This window comes from Macrobrachium rosenbergii, chromosome 5 (genome assembly GCF_040412425.1).
Source record: "Macrobrachium rosenbergii isolate ZJJX-2024 chromosome 5, ASM4041242v1, whole genome shotgun sequence".
In the NCBI taxonomy this organism is placed as follows: Eukaryota; Metazoa; Arthropoda; class Malacostraca; order Decapoda; family Palaemonidae; genus Macrobrachium; species Macrobrachium rosenbergii.
Window position 1 is genome coordinate 67,802,896 of NC_089745.1, and position 21,219 is coordinate 67,824,114.

General features: G+C 40.3%; 1 protein-coding gene across 16 annotated transcripts in view; it reads right to left on the bottom strand.

The window, feature by feature from the left end:
* LOC136838879 (DNA ligase 1-like) overlaps nt 1-21,219 on the bottom strand; it is a 211,468-nt gene that overhangs the window by 93,098 nt on the left and 97,151 nt on the right. For 10 of the 16 annotated variants that reach the window (XR_010853151.1, XR_010853152.1, XM_067104558.1 and 7 more), the window contains exon 2: nt 20,734-20,802. The exons of the other annotated variants lie outside the window; for them this stretch is intronic. The gene's annotated coding sequence lies outside the window, so the exon portion shown is untranslated. The remainder of the gene's footprint in view (nt 1-20,733; nt 20,803-21,219) is intronic. 16 annotated transcript variants of the gene reach the window in all.

Sequence of the window (21,219 nt, forward strand, 5' to 3'; positions counted from 1 at the left end):
CCGGTCGATCCACAGACGCTGTTCTCGAAGGCGAGCGAGATGCACACATTTGTCAGAGGCTAGTTTATGGCTGTTCTGCACATTATACATAAATTTATACTCCCGATTTTTATCTCTCTCTCTCTCTCTCTCTCTCTCTCTCCAAAGGCTATTATGCAACTCTTCCGATTACTTTCATACTATCTCTTCCCATATGGTTTCAAGCTCTCAATTTCTTTCTCTTTGGAGTTCTTTCTCTCTCTCTCTCTCTCTCTCTCCCCTGAAGTGTCAAGTACAAACTTCCCCTCTCTCTTTCTCTCTCTCTCTCTCTCCCCCTCCCTTCTTCGCAGAAGTTCTATTCCTTCTCCACCCGCTCCCAGAGAGGGAGGAGGAGGTGGAGGTGGAGGAAGAGGAGGAGGAGGTCCCCTTAAGGCTCCTTGCCATTTCCTCCGCAGCTTTGATCATCTGTCGCTTTATACTCACTCCTGCTTCCAGGAGAACTTAACTATCGCGGGCACTGAATACAGTTAGGGTCAATGCCGGTGCAATGAAACTGGATTCTCCCCTCTCTGACCTTCGCTCGCTTTGCCTTACACCTTCCCCTCTCTCTCTCTTTCTCTCTCTCTCTCTCTCTCTTACTCCTCGTCTTCCCCTCCCTCGGCCACATCATGTCCCCCTGGTTACTGCTGCTGCTGCTGCTTCTTCTTTTCTTCTTCTTCTTCTTTCCCCTCTCGCGTTATGCTTCGCTTTCAAAACCCCTCAAATAACTCCCTCTCTTTCTCTTACCCTTTTCCTCTTGGGCGAACTTCCTTGCCAATCCACTTTTTTCCTTTTAACTTTTTTAACGTCAATGCAATCCCAAAACACCAAGGATTCTCTCCACTCATTTGGTTGTTGGCCGAAGAATGACATCACTCGTCAGCTCAGAAGTCCTGAACTGTGGTTGACGCTCACCCAACTGAATGAAATACAGAGTCAAGTCTAATACAAAGTGAAAATGACCACGGCTGCTTACACGTAAACACCGATTACACAAGTTCTCGGCGTTGTTGATCTTTGCCAAGAAAACTAAAACGCAGTACCTCTCTCTCTCTCTCTCTCTCTCTCACTCCAGCAGTGGCTCCGCATAATGTCTCCATGGAGTTCCCTCTCCCTCTCTCTCTCTCTCTCTCTCTCTTTCCGTCCCCTTCAATTACATCTATTTAAGTTCTAGCATTTAGCTTCATCACTTCCTTCCCTTGACTCGAGTAAACTACCGCCTTATCCATTCCAAGAAGCCCTTGCTCTCCACTAACCATCCTCTGTCTGTCTGTCTGTCTGTCTGTCGCGACTCTGAATCTACTGTCCATCAGCGTTAGTGTAGTTCCGCGATGTGACATCGACTCATTCGCACTGTCATGTGCTCGGCTAAAATCATTATGGAACTGAACACAAATCCCACAAGTTCAGGATTCAAAGCTTGTATTTGGGGGAATCCTTACACATAAAAATTCTCTTTCCGAGGTGAAGTATATTTCTAGCACTTATACACACGCACATACCGCCTTTCATATACGTGCGAAATAAGCGCATCTTTGAATTAGGGGATCTTTGCTAGACAGTGACCCCCTAGGATTTTCGGGGATCGTTACCTAGGACTAATATTTCTTGGGGGTCATTATCTTTATGATATTTACATTCTTTTGTTTATGTTTTTACGATAATCCCCAACAGGCTTGTACTAAACACGCCCGCAAAGGTGGATACATACCAGGTTAAAACTCTGTCTGTCTAGGGCCACTATCTAGGAAAGATCGAATTATATAATATATATATATATATATATATATATATATATATATATATATATATATATATATATATATATATATATATATATATATATATATGTATGTGTGTGTGTGTGTGTGTGTGTGTGTGTGTGTGTGTGTGTGTGTGTGTGTGTGCTTCCAACGAATTACCATCGCCAATAACTGTACTTATTAACCAACGTAAGAACTCTCGCAAGTGCCGCTAACGTGCTAAAGAAAGCATCGACTGAATAGACCTGAACATGAGAGAAAAAAAAAATAGGAGTAAACCTCAGTATGACAGAAACAAAAAGAGAGAAGCGAACAAAAGCGAAAGACTGCGCTTCATCTCGCCTTCTCAAGATTCCCTACACACTGAGATATCGGCAACGACCGAAGTTTTTTTTTTTTTTTTTAATACCAGCCAATTGTAACTGTTCGTTACCACAATCTAATAAACAATAAAATCAACACTAGTAATAAATACAATTTCAATAAATATTCGCCTTCCCAGAAATTTAATAAGTACGAATTCGAAATATGCTTGTATGAATCCATACCCAAAAGTTTAACTCAAATAAGGACTGTAGTTCCTGTTTAAGCCATGTAATAATGTTAATATCAATTAGTCGTATCACAAACTAACCCAAACGACTCGATAACACTCCGAGGTCATCAATGCACAAGCTAATTAACATCACTGCAAAATTCCCTCCATCAACAACCGCAACCTCTGGATAATCTAGGTTAAAAAAAGCTTTACTGAAATGAATACCTTCAGATTTTACTCTATTTCACCTTAACGTCGGTCGAATGCTATTCAACTTCAGTGTGATTCTCAAACAGCTTTAATGTTATCTAAACGTATAAAAAAGCGGTTATCAAAGGGATGTTGTAACTCAACTGTTGTGTGCGTCCATTTTTCCTGAAATTCCACTCAACACGGAGGAATGACTGCGGTGTTTATTTTTCATCATCATTCTCACTACTACTGAAGTGACAACTTCCTTGAGTGTTGAGTGGATGTAAATGAAAGCTCTGAAGTGAAGTGACATCAAAGATTATAGCCTATGGATCTGGAGTAACGAATGAATAAAAAAAAAATACCTATCAAGAAAAACACTGGGGGAAAGAAAGATCTACACGGTTGCTTACGAAAAAAAAAATCTGCATTTCAGTAAATTAATATAGTTCCCCTCTTACGCAACAACCAAAGTCCCTTTTAGTAATGAAGCAGGTTAAACAATTTGGGAAGCACAAAGGAAGGAAGAACGTTCCACGTTGGCTGGAACGCTCACCATGTACAACCAAACGCAGAAAATGAGGCGCCATGCCATCAATTAGCTCTCGAGAGAGCAGAGTCACCACTGACCCAAATTCAATAAAAACCAAATGAATCCCCACTCAACATAACTGCATATAACATCATTCACAGCAGTACCCAACACTTACAGGGGTACCGATTCATTTCTAATAGCCACAACCAATATGCCCAATTATTACCTTCTAAAAAAAAGTAGCTTACAGATCTACGGCAAAACGCTGCATCAACAGCAGACGGATGCGAAGCGCCGATACTCTTTCAAAATTATTCAACAAATGGAAAACACACACACACACACAAATGCAAACGAAAAACAACAGAATATTTAATTATGATGCAGGACCAAATTGCGATTAACTGACCAGCCAAATGAGAGAGAGAGAGAGAGAGAGAGAGAGAGAGAGAGAGAGAGAGAGAGAGAATCAATGTAAAAGGAAGCGACGGGCCTAACTCTTCGAGAACGTAAGATTGTATGCAGGACCCGATACTATGTATCTAAACATGGAAGCAAGAAGATGTATTCCAAAGCTTGTGGGGGTCGAATAATATATCAAATACAAACGTTTGAATACTAAGCACATTCGCTTGTTGTAGAGGGGAAAAAACTATTTCAAAACGCGAAGCCAACTACAACGGAATTAAATTTGTACTCCGCATTTCGAAAACTTATCAAACTGCGGAACACTATTAAAAATAGACTACATTAAACTGATAAAATCTTCTCCGCACACCACAGTGTTTATGAGTGAAAAATGTCAATGGCAAAGAAAAGCACAGTAAAAACTGATCCAAAGGAACAAGCAAGCAACAGACAAGGCGAAAACAAATAAAAGGAAAGAGGCACATGGTCGTAAACTGAGTATTAAAAAAAAGACGGCAACTGTTATCCAAGGAACGTGGCTGCCGTCGAATAAAAAAAAAAGGAGTGGATTTAATAAATCTTGTAAATAAATTGAATTGAATACAGAATTTAGGCTAAAGGCCAAGCACTGGAACCTATGAGGTCATTCAGCGCTGAAATGGATATTGACAGTAAAAGGTTTGAAAGGTGTAACAGGAGAAAACCTCGCAGTTGCACTATGAACTAATTGTTAGGAGAGGGTGGAAAGTAAGATGGAAGAAAGAGAATATGAAAGGAAGTACAATAAAATAAATGAAAGGGGTTGCAGCTAGGGCCGAAGGAACGCTGCAAAGAACCTTAAGTAATGCCTACAGTGCACCGCACGAAGTGCACTGACGGCACTAACCCCCTACGGGATAAATCTTGTAAACATGGAATTTGGTCGCATCCTATACAAGCGTTTATTTTGATCTACAAATTCAGATACTTTCCAGCCTAACCGAAGAACTTCGGCTCCGGCATATGCTGAAATTTGATAAAATGATCATAACTCCAGTCATACTTCCTTTCAATCAGATCAACAGATTTGAAGGATCAACAGATCCGTGTTTTTGAGAATCTTGTATCTTCCTTGGTACTGCTTGTAAAGCGATGGAAATGTCTGAAAGCATGAGAATAAAATGTCTTCCTTCTTAACCTAAACTGACTTAACAATGGATAATATCTGGTTTCTGATTCCTTCTACCTACTGTAAGTCGATGAGCCAACACATCGCTTTTCAGAACCATCGAGACCCCACCTCAAAAACTAGGAAATCTGACGCGGGCAAAACGGCTCTTGTGCAACAGCAACAAACAATGAAAATGATAACGCTAATCTACAACATTTCCTACAAGAAACGGCACAAGCTTGACGACCATAAAAAAGGGCGAAAAAAGGGAGGAAAAAAGTTGCAGCCTGGCCCGAGGAGCGAGCGTCCTTCAACCGAGTCGCAAAAGTTCGCCATCGAAAAGGTGGCGTTTTTCAATTCGGTATCTTGGGCGAGATCGATCAGTCCCTCCCTTGCTTTATGACGCCACTTAAACAATCGGGCCTCCAACGAACGGAAACCAGAAAACGTTAAAGAGTCGGACGGACCGACCGACCGACCAGCCGTTTTCGGTCGTTTCCTTAACAGACTGTCGTATACATAAAACGCCCCCTTCTTCCGTCCTTCAGCCAATATGTACGAGTATTGAATTTCGTATGACTTTTTTCCTTTTTCCCTTATGGTAATTAAACGTAATCTCATTTTCTTTCAACCATTCATTTTCTAGCTCACCTCTCCCCGCTTTCTTTGTTTCTCTCGCGTCTTTCATTTCTCTCTTCTCTGCGCTCCTCGTTTTGTCCTTTTTAAATCAACTTTCCATTAAGCTCTTTTTGATGCTCTTGTGGTTCCCTTGTTTTCTTTTTTTTTTATCTTTATCTTTCTCTCTCTCTCTCTCTCCATCTCGTTTCCATCCGTCAAGTGCATCTCATTACGTTGACTAAGTTGTTTCTTAAAAACGTAAGCAAACATTCCTTCCCCTCTCTCCACCCCTCCCTCCATCCCCACTCCTCTCTCTCTCTCGCGACATGCTTTGCTATTTTTCATATCGGACCTTACTTGTACATCAGTCGCTCTCTCTCTCTCTCTCTCTTTATCAATCATCACGTTCACCAGTAGAATCATCATATCCCTACCGGCGCCTTCGCTATCCATTTCACCAGAATGCAATAAAGTGCATTAACTTCCTCCCCCTTTCTCTCTCTCTCTCTCTCTCTCTCTCTCTCTCTAAGCTTTGTGTGTCTTCTCTCTGAGCATCTCTCCGCAAAGCATGTGCAAGCTCGTGTCCTCTCTCTCTCTCTTTCTCTCTCTCATTCTTTTCTTTCTTTCAACTCTCTCTCTCTCTGGACCCCTTGCCTCTCTCCGGTTGCATTTTCCGGCTTTTCCCCTCTCGTCTATTGCATTCATCCAGCATTCAGAGACGCTTCCCCTTACATCCTTTGTTCTGACACTGCTTTCTCTCTCTCTCTCTCTCTCTCTCTCTCTCTCTCTCTCTCTCTCTCTCTCTCGAAACATTTGATGACAGTCAATACAAACTCGGCTTAACTTTGGGTGCTGATGCATATATCCAACCTCCTCGCTCACTCTCGCGCTCTCTCTCTCCCTCCCTCTCTGAAACCGAAACTTTTATCTTGTACTTGGCATCTTGTACCTAACCCTCTTCTATCACCTTATTCTCATTCTCTTCCGCAATTTATTCTTTTTTCCTTTCGTCTCCTCCTCCTCCTCCTCCTCCTGCCGGCCCCGTTCGCCCCGCGCTCTCCTTGTGTGTATGTTCAAAAGAATCGTAATTACAACAACAGTGATTTCATAATCTTTATAAACCCTGATGGTTCGTCAATTACGACGCAATCTTCCCCGGTCCATTTCCCCGTGTTATTAGGTACAACTTTTTACGGAACATGATCCTTTATATTCTTCTTCTTCTTCTCCTCCTTCGCTTTTCCTCTTGGTGTGTTTAAAATGACGAATCATTTTGGATATTGTATTAGAAGTGTGGGAGAGACCGAGAGAAAAAAAAAGAATGAGAATAAAAATAATAAGAGAGGGTCCCAGTTGGAAAAAAGGAGGTGTTCTGTTTGCTTCATCTAGAGCGGACCCTTTCCCTCCGAGCGCAACCCTCTATTATTTAAACACAGCTCATTTCTTTCCTCTTTCTGCTTTTCACTTCAACACCGACTTATTGCTATCAATTTTCTCTTCCTATTCAGAGTTCCCCTCTTCCTTCAAGAAAACAAGCAAGATCCCTTCTTTCTTAATTCCTCTCGCCCTCCTCTTCTTTTTTCCGCATTTACATCTTCCCTCGTTTATTATCCTTGCTGATTGTCCCCTTATGATAATTACAGAAAGCAAGTACAAAACCTTGTTCCCTTTGGTAATCGTTCATCTTCCGTTTCTTTTAAATTCCCTTCCGTCATATAGATATATATATTTCTCTCTCTCTCTCTCCCGACCCATCTTCGTGCGTCCCCTCGTTCCTCTCCCCTCCCTGCCTTCCGGGCCCGGGGGGGGAGACCAGGAGGTGGAGGAGGAGGAGGAGGAGGAGGAGAGAGAGAGAGAGAGAGAGAGAGAGAGAGAGAGAGACCGACCCTTATTCCAGCATCTATTCCAGGCGCGGCGAGTGTGTGGGTCCCTTGCCAGAACTTCTCCAGCTGGCCTGGCGAGACGCACACGCACATAAAAAGGCATTTCTACTGCGGCCACCACCGTCTTCGATCTATGCTTGGTCCTGCCTCTGCCTCCTCCTCCTCCTCCCCCCACTAACCCCCCTGAGGCATCTAGTTCCAGGCCCTACCACCCCCCGTTCCTCCCCCACAGTCGTCGCCACCAACAACCTTCCAGTGACGTGTGTCTTCGTCGTCATCTTCTTTTTCTTTTTCTCTTTCTTTCTCTCTCACTCTCTCTCTCTCTCTCTCTCTTTTTGCCATTCCCCCTAAGTCCGCTTTTGGCAGACTCGTCCACTCTTTTATGCTACTCTCTTATCTCTCTGTCTCTCTTTCCTTCTCAGTGGTGGTGGAGGTGCTTGCACCACTTGTCTTCTTGCTTCCTTGCAGATGGTGATCGTGGAGCTTCGTATAAAGCGCTGCTATTATGGCTTAGGCTCTCTCTTCTTCCTCTGAGGCATTAAGGTGCCCATTAGGTTATAATCCAGTCCTTTTCCGATGCCTCCCAAGCACTCGTTGACTAGAGAGAGAGAGAGAGAGAGAGAGAGAGAGAGAGAGAGAGATTTGAGAGAAACAAATGCAAGGCGACACAGTACAGCAATTGCAAGCGCGAAGTACGACGACGGTAATCACTGCTCTTTAAATGTGACCTCTTGTTTCTTTCTTTGAGTGTTACAGTTTACGGTTGGATGCTACAACCCTTGAGGTTCCTGCACTCTTTGATGAATGCACGCACGCAAGCACGTGCACTCACTCCATTTAGGAACACGATGAAACAACTCTTGTTCTAATTTTACTCACTCTGTATCTCTCCTTCTAGCTTCCAACTTATCGACCTTTGTCATTTTCATTTCCATGTGTTCCCAGCTAAATATTCTCTCTCTCTCTCTCTCTCTCTCTCTCTCTCTCTCTCTCTCTCTCTCTCTCTCTCTCACCTGTAATCAAATCCAAACCAATACAACAGAAATAATCTTAGAAAAGTAAATATAATCACTGTAATATGATAAACCTAATTGTTTAGTGTTGTGTTTCTATGACGAGAGTGCTGTCCCGTGATGGTCTTTATGGGAAACAAAACAGGAACAAAACTCTACAGAAGGTCGATGGGGGCGAGAGGCTGGGGTGAGGGGGTGGAGTAGAATTATGCCTAAGCAGTTAGTTCTCCTTTTGGGAGTTTTCTGTTGAGGTGTGAGCGAAGCAGGCGACATAAAGACCGGATGTACCTAGGTAATGGACATGCTCTAATAAAGTGCTTAGTCATAAATTTTCTCTCTCTCTCTCTCTCTCTCTCTCTCTCTCTCTCTCTCTCTCTCTCTCTTTCTCACGTGAATGCCTCTTTAATTCGGAGTTTAAAAAAATTAAAAACTGAATAATCGAGTAAAGAAAATGAAATTCCGTTGGTCAAGAATGGGGGCTTGTTCCTCAGTGCCTTCAAGGACCTTTGTTTACCTTAAAGATTCCGCTCTAAAGGCCACAACAAATCGACGGCTTTCTTACACAGAGACCAAACATGAACAGCATATATAAAAGCTAGAATCCAGTTCTAATACCATCAAGAATGATTTCATCAACCCATCTACGTATTTCATTAACAACCTCGCTAATAATATATGAAATATATATATATATATATATATATATATATATATATATATATATATATATATATATATATATATATATATATATATATATATATATACATACATACATATACACACATGTATATATAAGTATATTTATACATATATAAATTTCTGATTCACATCAGGATCGAACCCAGGTCTTTCAACTGAAAGACCTGGGTTCGATCATGATGTGAGTCAGAAAATTATTTCTGTTCCACACGTGTTTGTCTGTTAATTATTTTTATATAAATATACATATAATATATATATATATATATATATATATATATATATATATATATATATATATATACATATATATATATAATATATGTACATATATACATATATGTACATAAATACATATATATATATATACATTGTATATATATATATATATATATATATATATATATATATATATATATATATATATATATATATATACACACACACACACAACACGATGTTATTTAACCTTGGAACTTGAACAAACAATGCTGAAAAGAAAGTTCCCGCAATTTGAAAGCAGAAGCACTACTGTACAAAAGATCAGACACAGGAGGTTTTATGAGCAAACCGGTTGCAGACCACAATGTGCATCGTGTACAAGTTGCAGCTAAGACAGCAAATGACATCTACAAAATAAACAGAAATAGGAGACATCACGCTCAAGACTAATAATTATACGGAAAGATGGAAAAATAAACAAACTATCTATAGACTTTCTTCATGGTCAGGTGGGTTAACGTGATCTCGTCCTGGTAAACTGAATGTGGGTTCGAATCCTGCTACGGACGTCTGAATTTGTTCACTCGAGTTTTAAAGACTTTGTAATGACCAGGGCACCTGGCCCCACCGACCGTCATTCACAAGATGTGGATATAGATAGAATATACAGTTCAGGCCGGGCCGAGCGCTGGGACCTATGGGGTCATTCGGCGCTGAAAGGAGAATTGAGAGTAAGAGGTTTAAAAGGTGTAACAGGAGGAAAACTTCGCAGTTGCACTATGAAACATTGTTAGAGGAGGGTGGAAAGTAAGATGGAAGAGAACTTGAGCAATAACTGAATGCTGGGAGAAAGGGCGTTGGGTCTGGTATGATACATGAATGGAGGTACAGTACAAGGAATAAAAAGGGCACTATCCCCCTACGGTTAAGTACCTCAGTTTAACCAGACCACTAAGCTGATTAACAGCTCTCCTAGGGCTGGCGCGAAGGATTAGACTTATTTTACGTGGCTAAGAACCAACTGGCTACCTAGCAGCGGGACCTACAACTTACTGTGGAATCCGAACCACATTGTACCGAGAAATGAATTTCCATCACCAGAAATGCATTCCTCTAATTCTTCATTGGCCGGCCGGAGACTCGAACTCGGGCCTAGCAGAGTGATAGTAGAGAACTCTACCGACTCGTCCAACGAGGAACATCCCCCTACGGTATTCACAAGATGTGGATAATGGCAGAAATGTGTTTTCGTTCGAGTGGGTGGATGAGGAAGTTTTTCGCCCGTCACCGCATTTATTGCTCTTGGTCTCTGCTCCCAACACCTTTGACATGTCGATGGCTTCTACTCTAGCACTGGGCGACCACACTTCCCGCCTTCCCAAACGAAAACACAATATTTTTGGCGCGAAATCCATGATGAGTTTCCCTAATAATGGGGCGACCTTCCTACTTACAGAGACAGGAACGAAAGCACAATCATACATTCTAATTATTAACATTATTATTATACTGAAAATGTGCAAATATCTGGAAACAATTTAATAACAAGGACAGTCACCGAAGACGATTCAAAAAGATACAAGTAAAAATACACCCAGGCATAGCTTGGAGGGGTGAGTAGAGCTCTCGGCTAGCATGCTGTTGGCCCAGCGTTCGACTCTCCGACCGGCCAATGAAGAATTAAAGGAATTTATTTCTGGTGATAGAAATTCATTTCTCGTCATAATGTGGTTCGGATTCCACAATAAGCTGTAGGTCCCGTTGCTAGGTAACCAGCTGGTTCTTAGCCACGTAAAATAAAAATCGAATCCTTCGGGCCAGCCCTAGGAGAGCTGTTGATTAATCAGCTCAGTGGTCTGGTTAAACTGAGATATACTTAACTTAGGCATAGCCTAAACGTTAACAAAGGTCCACACAACGAAGGAAACGGAGAAGCGAAGAGAAACTACAGGAAGGAAAATCCGAGAAAGGGAAAAGGCGGGCGTTCTTTCTCAGAAAAGTAGACGACCTTTAACGAGGCTCAGGAGTGACTTCCTCCGATTTCCCCCCTGAAGTACATCTTGCTGGGAAGGAGTATTCCTGAAGGACGCCCGATCTCTCATTAGGACTTTCAGACGGAGGAGGTTTCGAGTCAATACTTCCGTGAATGAGACAGAGGCCGGAGCCCTATCGCCATTGTTGGATCAACCCTGATACTGAGGGACAAGTGCTTCGTTATGTGCCTCCGCTGAGCTGAAGGTCACCGGTGGCATTCGATCAATAATAATCATGACACATTTGACTCGCATTCACATGAGAAGAGGCCTAGCAAATAATTACGCATCCCAAGATTATGATGACGATGAATATCTTTATCAATGTGGCTTCATTAATTTATAGTTTCGATCGAATGTACGATTCAATTCTACGTTAATTTTATTACGAACATTACATCACAACCAAGCATTACTGAAACTTGCAACAGTGGTAGAATGTACCAATGCAGCTAACAACTGAACAAATTGAGTGGCGTTACCAGATAAACCTGAACAAGATTGCATTCAGATAGGAAACAAAATCAATTTTTGAAGCTGCACGTCACTTTTTTTTACGTACAGCCACAGCAACTTAGAATTAAATATTTGCGTAAACCATACATGATCTTAACATAATTCCTGCTTTTAACAAAAAAGTGGAAGGGGCGTTAAGCGTCAGATGCAGGGTTTAATCAGAGCAAACCATTCGATCTTAAAAGAAAATAATACGGCAATAACAATATTCTTCATAACCGTGGCAAGCGTTTCCCGATTTTGGTGTTTCCTGACTTGCTCTGCATCTTCCGAACAACTTAGCCGACTCTAAATGTTAATGAGTCTCTATCTTATCCCCAAAAATCTAATATAAATAAGAAATCATCGACCAAACGCGGTAAAAAATAAAGCAACTAAACCAAGCCTAACTCTTCCATCCAAGAGGGACAGAGGGAGTAAAAGCCAAGAAGTCGATGAACATTTCCAAAACAAAGATCAAAATGCAAAAAGGACACAGGTATTTCCAGCGACAAGATGACCTGCACCAGCTACGATAACCTGTGCCTACAATCACGGAAGAAAGAAGCATTCGGCGCTGAGGCGCAAGAGCGTCCCTCCTTGAAGAGTGCATCAAGACAAAGGCTGGAAGCGTTCTCAAGTCATACAGGAGCGGATGACGGTCCCGCCAGTGCTTGACATTGCGTGGTTACTGGTAAATGCTTCTCTTCCCATCACGCTCTGGAGTTGCGCTGGATGTAAAAATTGTCTTATTACAGCAATTGCATCGAAGCACGATTCACACGCATCGCAAAGGTCAACCACTACTGTGTCACTGCAAGATATAATGAACGTCACCAACATAATGGCTGGATGGCAGACACCTGGCCTGTTATTACCGCAAGCATGCACCAGCAAATGGCTATGGTTTCCTTACAACGTCACTGACTGTCGCTTTAGTCTTCACACCACAGCTGGTTTAGAAATACAATGATATGCTACAGAAAACAGATTATGTCAATATAAACACAAAGCCTGGTGACTATTTCGTATAGACAGAATACAGATTTATTTGCATAAAAACAAGTTAGGTGATACTTTTGTACAGATCAATCTCAAAACATCCTGAATGTGCCAACTAAGCCTCAACACGCCAGAGGGCCCGCATGCGAGGGGAAATCTAGAGAAATATAGGACGGGAAATCTACCTCACCCAATACAACTAAACATGCCGTCATCACGGCCTCTAAAATTATCCCCGAGACGACAACCGCCGCCAGAGCAAAGAACACCCAGCCTTCCCCCTCCCTGTCTTTTCAGACCCCTGTCCCCACCCAGGCCCGGAGCCCTAAGAAAAGGTTAATTTTCTTCGGAGGCACCTCATGATCTTTCGGTAATTGGATACTTGTAGATTTTCTTGCATATCACCGACCAGTCTAGAGACCAAGGCTCTCCATTTTTCCTTCCTTGCTATTAAGCGGTGTACGATCAGAATGGTCTCTCTCTCTCTCTCTCTCTCTCTCTCTCTCTCTCTCTCTCTCATTTTAAAAGACAGTACCGAAAAATATATTAAAATACTGACTGTTCCTTCAGAACAACATCGTAAGTAACTAAAAAATTACGCTAATTCCGAAGGCTCATATACGTGTACCAAATATTTAATTAAATTTACGTTAATAAAATCATAAAAAAATAAAAACATGTATATATACTGTATATAATTATAAAACATCATTAAATAAAAAAATGTAAACCCTCGAGTGCATGTAAAAAATCATGTTTACAACATAGTCCTAATCCATCTATTGACGTGTCCGTGAAGCATTTGTCGAAACTAACAAGTATTTTCCCATATGCTTGTTTTTCCTTCTCTTCGTCTTTTGCATCTTCTGATTCGGGCTGCGAGGACGACCAGGTTGCTGGCCACAACGGCATATCAGCGAGCAATTTCAATGTTTTGTCTTGACTTGGTAAGATTACTCTTTACTACGTATGATGATCATCAGTAGTATAACTAACTTATACTCATAATCAAATGTTCTTAAGACGTTTTAATATTCCCGTAGCAAAATGTTAATATGAAGGCTGTTATCATTAACAGAATTCACATTACTCAGGCTCGCCTTAACAAAGACTTGAAGCCTTAATATTTTAATATCAAGTTACAGTCAAGTGTCAAGACTACTGTCGTGCACAAATAACTGATATAATTAAACTTCGCAATGTTCTAGAATATTGGGAAGCCATCATCGTCCAGAGACGGAAATGACGTCAGCGATGCGTAAGACCACAGAGAAAAGCTCGTCACTTCCATCAACTCACCCCCCCTCCTCCCCCCACCCCCAAAGCCCGCCACTGCCTTCTTCCTCCTTCAGTCCACAGCCCCCAAGAGTTTCTGGAAAGTCTTCAAAAGCCGCAATACCCCACCACTCCTCCCCCCTCTGGCCCTGACCAGCCTCAGAAAAAATGCCCTATAGGGTATGTGGGAAAAGCCTTCAGAGGCCGCAATTCCCATCATTCTCCTGCCCTCCCGCACCCAAAACGCCAAGCCCGGGGCCTCCTTGAGCCCAATGCCCCATTGAGTATGTGGGAAAAGGCCTTCATCATCATCATTACGACCTTTTACACCCGTTGTGAAAATGAGTCATTAAAAGCGAATGTCGATTTCGTTATGGTCCGACGAAGCACGTCTGACATTCCATTAAAATGGAGAGTTGAAAAAAATGACCTTGGACAAAAACCACACGGTGACAACACCGAAATTATCAATAATGCAAAGGCTCCTCCAGGTGTATCGTTTCAAGCACGTAGGGAAAAAATTATATGTGCGTTTAACTGCTCGGCAGAGAGAGAGAGAGAGAGAGAGAGAGAGAGAGAGAGAGAGAGAGAGAGAGAGAGAGAGGAGGCATTCAGGGTCAACGAGTTGTCACTCACAGTCGCTACATTTCCCTCAATTGAAACGTACCATGGGATCACTTCGATTTAGAAAATTCCTAAGCTACTGACAAGATCAAGTTTTTTTCCCTTAATGACTGACTCGTTTAAGGCTTTGCTATACTTGTCCAACAAACAAACAAATAAACAAATGATTGCTAATTATATCATCCTTTAAATGATGTAAGAGATTTGAAAGAAACGAGAATGACTGGGGGCGTCTGTTCAGCTGTCACGATTGTTTTCATCTACAAATTCAGTGTGGGTTCCGACGTCAACGTTATGTGGCGAATCACTTTCTTCACCTTCATTTGCTGAATGTTCTACAATGCTTTCGCGTCAGTGTTGTCTATACATTTAAAGCCAAGTCCTGACCTGAAACTTCTTCGTGAATATCGCAGACTAATTCTAACACCGATGAAAGTAGGATTAAGCAAAGAAACTCGGCTGCAACCCGAGTCAATGCCAAACGACATCGACTTCTTCACTGTTTATTTCATTCGTTAAGTTTCCGCAGTATGTCGCTCAACAAGTTTTTCCCTCCAGCATCGCTCTGCGATACTGGAGGTGACGGAACCTCTGACTTTGCATTCCGTCCGTCACAGCGATGCTTGCAACTGCAGCATTACAATGGAACAGAAAAACATGACCTCGGCTACGAAGTGAAGTCGGAGCGCGCGTGCAAGACGAGCAGCGACAAACACACACAAAATCACTCGAACATGAACATAAGTGCTCTCCTGAGTACGAACACAGCCTCGAGTAAGGAGCGGCTCCAAGCAACGGACAAACGACGTCAACGAGTGTACTGTGAGCCATAAACCAAACCAACCTAACCGCCATAAAAAGCCACCAACTGGTTCATTTCCATAAGGGATCTTACAAGTGCGTCATTCCCCTGTAGTTCAGATCTGCAAAGGGGATCCACTGTACACTTCCCCCGGTCCCTTTAAATGTGGCACAGCCCTGATGGGAGGTTGGTCGAGTCCAGATCTTCAATTCGACATTTCAACACAGCCCTGATGACTCTTACAGCGGGACCCAACAACGTCACATTATGAATAACGATAGCTACAGAACACTGATAGCTCTCCGCACATATTTTGGGGTGAGATCGCTAGCCTCATGCCCTACTCCAGGGACCTTCATTTAGCTTGTGTGCTAATGAGATATAGCATTCTTTGAGGCCACCCTTCCAAGTCATGAACAGGCTCATAAGATGACCAGCAGTTCATATATGAGCACAAAAAGAAGCTGGGGGTAATCATTGAGTGCACTTTCCTTCCACCTACACACACACACACACACACACACACACACACACACACACACATATATATATATATATATATATATATATATATATATGTGTGTGTGTGTGTGTATTTATTTATATTTATAAATATATATACATACACTCACATATATAAATATTTGAACAAAATTGTGAACTCACGTCTCTTAGGATGCAAAACATCTCTTTTGTTTTGTTGAAGCCGACATCAAGTCGTTTTAACCCTTGACATTTCAGCACCGATTGTCGTGAATATCACAAGTTCAGAGACTTCAGTACACAAAATACATTCATAAATTCCTTGCAATAACCTTTGCGTTCAAGTCTTGCTTAACCCGGCTTCGACTCGTGAAAGGCTCGAGCTATATTCGGATGGAATAGATTCCAAATGTGTTTCAGTGTTTCTATTGTTATTAGTATTAGATCCGGGGGTAAAAATCTTACTGGCTGAATACGTTCAATGAAGGAAAAAATGATGATCTGTTCTCTGTAAATGTAAGTAACAAATTAATCCTGATGGGACATTAGACCAAAATTAATTTGCCTGCTCTAGCAAAAGAAGTCATGTGATGACGAGGATAAAGCCCCCTCCCCTCTCTCATTCTGTAACTAAGCCTTTTCTGAGGAAATTTACGAAGCTTGCCTTTGTTCACATCTCACAGAACCAACTCTTACAAAATCTCACAGGCATTTCCGCCAGGGCAACTTCTTCCACAAGAGTACCAGACACTTTGATGCTTTTCTAGATCTCTGCATAAAGAAATATTGAAACGGCAACAACAACAACAATGGCAGTTCTACGCAAGTCTCCAAGATACTGAAAACAAATTAAACTAAACAGCATAACGTCAGAGATAGATATATAAACTTAATACAACACAAAAAATTATCAGCTAAATCAAATTCGTACGCCATATTGCAAAACGTGATAGAGCAATTTCTTATTTCATTCCCATTTCAAAAAACAAACATCCTCACCTGGATATCTTAGGACATCAAATTCCAAGCTAACGGGTATAGAGAGAGAGAGAGAGAGAGAGAGAGAGAGAGAGAGAGAGAGAGAGAGAGAGAGAGAGAAATGTCCATGCCTTTGGATATCACAACCGACTCTCTTTGGGTTCAGGAATTGAATGGGTACGTTTGTGGTCGCCTTTATTTCACGATGACTGTTCAAGCTAAATCGAATTGACTCGGCTCAACATCGACCGTAAGGGTTTTACAGGGGAAGTAAGGCTGCGATTCCTCCACTCGTTTTTGTTTATGTAAATGTGCATGGTTGCAGGAGTGTGTGTATATACGCGCGCGCGCACATATATTTATAATATATGTATATATATATATATATATATATATATATATATATATATATATATATATATATATATATATATATATATATATATATATATATATATATATATATATATATATATATAACTGATTCACGAAGATATGGAACGTGATTGATGTATAAATAAAGGCAAATGCCACGCAGAAAAGTCAAACAACGGAGTGGTTGCTAGGCCTTTCGACACACGGTCCTTTACTAGCAGACTAATAAAGGACCGTGTGTCTTAAAGCCTAGCAACCACTCCGTTATTACACTCTTCCTTCGTGGCATTTGCCCTTATATATATATACATATATATATAAATAATATATATATAAATATATATATATAATATATATATATATATATATATATATATATATATATATATATATATATATATATATATATATATATATAAAACATAGTTACACTTACAAAAACCCAGCGTTACCGATAACTGCTACAGAAGGTATAAGTGGATCTGTGTTGTTTCAGTGGCCTGTGGTTCAAATCATCATATATACATACACACACACACACACACACACATATATATATATATATATATATATATATATATATATATATATATATATATATACATACATACATACATACAAATACATACATACATACACACACATATATATACATATATTCAAGATAAGAATATTTTGTAAGGCAAAGCCGCGCCAAAAAAAGAAACTCTTCCTAGATAATTATGAAATCTGCAGAATTTGCTTCAGTTTGGTAAGGTCTCTCTCTCTCTCTCTCTCTCTCTCTCTCTCTCTCTCTCTCTCTCTCTCTCTCTCTCTCTCTCTAGGGTCTTGTCCAGGAGACTGACAGCCTTATCAATTAAGATGATACGCCCAGCATCGATTCAGCTCAAGAGTTCTTAAGGAGAAAAACGTTTTACCAGAGGATGAAAACGTTCAGAAAAATGGGAGGGGCATCCAAGTACTTACGTTGATCACGATTATATTAAAAAAATATACTAAGCACTTGAAGAGTGAAGACACGAGAAAAGAAGACTGCAGGATTTTAATAACTAAATAAACATTATATATATATATATATATATATATATATATATATATATATATATATATATATATAAAAATTATATATATACACATTATATATATGTATATATATTATATACATACATATACATATATGGTTGCAACGTTTAAATAGTATTTTATGGGCCTTTTTATATTCATATTACACTGTGGTATTACAGGAAAAGACATCCATATACATATACATATATATACACAAACACACACACACACACACACACATATATATATATATATATATATATATATATATATATATATATATATATATATTCATAATGTGTGCGTGTAGGTATGTATATGCAGTATCTGCAATAACAAGAATAGTAGTAATCACATCCATGGAATCATAACCAACAGATGCTGTCAATGTTAAATTACCGAACGGAGAAAATTAGGTAACGTTTGATGAAAATCAATACAACTCCGAATAAAGTAACATGAAAGAAACGTAACACATTTCACAATTCAAAATACCAGAACAACCTAAATGAAAATTCACATACATAAGCATTCGTCAGTGCCCCACCCCCATCTCTCTCTCTCTCTCTCTCTCTCTCTCTCTCTCTCTCTCTCTCTCTCCTTCCTTGGCTTCCCTGACAGTTAATTTACAGCAAGTCTAGTATTCGTTGATACGCCACAGTAATGAATGTACTGAAGTGTGCGCAAGTTGACAAATTGATTATAATTGTTGATAAGTCTCGAAAGGGAGCAAGAAGATGCAACAGACCGCGAGTTCTGGAGAACACTGAAGCAACGGCGCTTCAGGACACTCGGCCTTCAAAAACACAGCCACAGCAACGTTTAATGCTATTCATTAAAGATGACGATTTTCTTTATCACTGTTATCATTACGAGCTGCTGTCTCCTCTACCGACACCGTCCCCACCCGGGGCGGACAAACAGGTTTGCAGGAGGAGGGTGGATGTCTCCCATACACTCCGGTTCCCCTAGATACCCAGGGCGGACAAACCGGTTTACAGGTGGGTGGGTGGCTGTGTCATGTCCCCCATACTGTTACCCGGGGTAGGACGAAGATTATCAGATGCTATCGGATTTTATTTTTGTAGATAGATTACTAGGATTTGTAAATGTTCATCTATTTTCACAGCTTACTCCGAATGAAAAATCAATATATGAAAATAGATGAAAAAAAGAAAAATAAGGAACACCTTCATCAAGATAGGAAAAAACATCCACAAAATATAACCAAACAAATGAGTAACAGTCTACGGGTACCCAGAACAATTCGATGAAAATGATCGTTTTGTTTACTAATTCTGCCCGAAAATATCGCTTACACCTACAGTAATATGCATACACAAACTTACCTGTCCCAACATCTTAGAACTAGCCTAGGCATTGCTCTACATAGCATTACGAATAAGGATATGACTCGACGTGTTGCTTGGAAAAGCTACCTGAGAGAGAGAGAGAGAGAGAGTTCCAGGTTGAGGTCCCTCAGTGAGAGAGAGATGTCTAGAGAGATAGCTGCGCTCATCCGGTGATTACCAGTCTGACTCTTGTCAATGGGCTGCTCACAAGAAGCCGTCCACAAAATGTAAATATCGTCGGGAAACATAATAACGAATAACCAATACATCCATATGAGACTGTCAACAACCTTCAACATGACGACTGCCAAAGAAGGTCGGCGCACTTCTTTTTCCAGCTATTCTAACTTCGTTTTCGTTTACTATCTGCTACTGGTTACTGCAATTTACATAAATTTTCAACAAAGAAACTTTAAAGCAAACCCTGTCACTGTTATAAAAGGACATGCAGAAGTCCTATAGTAACTATTCATATATTTAGAAACACAAATAGGCCTATGACAGGGGAGGGCACCAAGTGCTATCCTTCCGTTCTCTGCAAATTCTTTGAATCTTTCCATAATCACAAACAGATTGTGACCCCAAGAGTTTCTCATCGGTCGTTATCTAGGACTAATATTTCTTGATGTTTTCGTTTCTTTATTATGATATTTACAGTCTTTTGTTTATGGTTTTACCAGGTAATCCCCAATAAGCTTGTACTAAACACGCCGTCAAAGGTGGATACATACCGGTTGAAAACCCTAATAACGGATCACTATCTAGGAATGATCAATTCTACCCCAAAGAAGGTGCAACCCACCTAACAGGCACTCATTACCAGGTACAAATTCATTCATATATTTAGAAACACAAATAGGTCAACTGAGACTCGATGGGATTTAATATAATTAACCTAGAGTTTTCGAATCTAGGCTCTTGGGGTTATCAAACCCCAATAAGGACCAAACAGCAAATGAAAAAAATATATCCCAACAACTACCCTAGTTGCAACCCACCACAGGCACTCATTACCAACAAAAACACTAGGTCATACACTATATATATATAGAGTTCATATCAAACCTGACCACATAAATGAAAAAAATATCCCAACAACTATATACTAACAAAACACTATATATATATATATATATATATATATATATATATATATATATATATATGTATGTATATATACACACAGAACACTTAAAGATACACTTACAAGAGGTGACGTTGCATGAAGGTGGAAGTTTGGGTCAAAAGATGAAAACAGCAGGTGTGTCACGAACTTCTGAAATAGACCGAAAGACGGGAATTGGTTAAAAAATGAGAGAGAGAGAGAGAGAGAGAGAGAGAGAGAGAGAGAGAGAGAGAGAGAGAGAGAGAGAGAGAGAGAGAAAGCAATTTTGAGTCTGGTTGTGGTTGCTAAAGTCATTGATAAATGGCATTCTGTAAATGTAGACATAGCAAAATGCCGAATAAAAAAAGGACGGATCCACTGAACTCTCCAAATCCGTACTAAATAAGCAAAAAGAAGAATGCAAACTTAAAATACTTGCCGAATAATAAATAGTAAAATCGACATATAATACGAACGTTAATTTGGCAACGAGAAATCTAGGCAGCAAACTCATATAAAATTAAGTAAATAATAAAAACACTTAAACACTTAAACAAACAAACTGCAGTCACAGCTATCTCGCCAAAA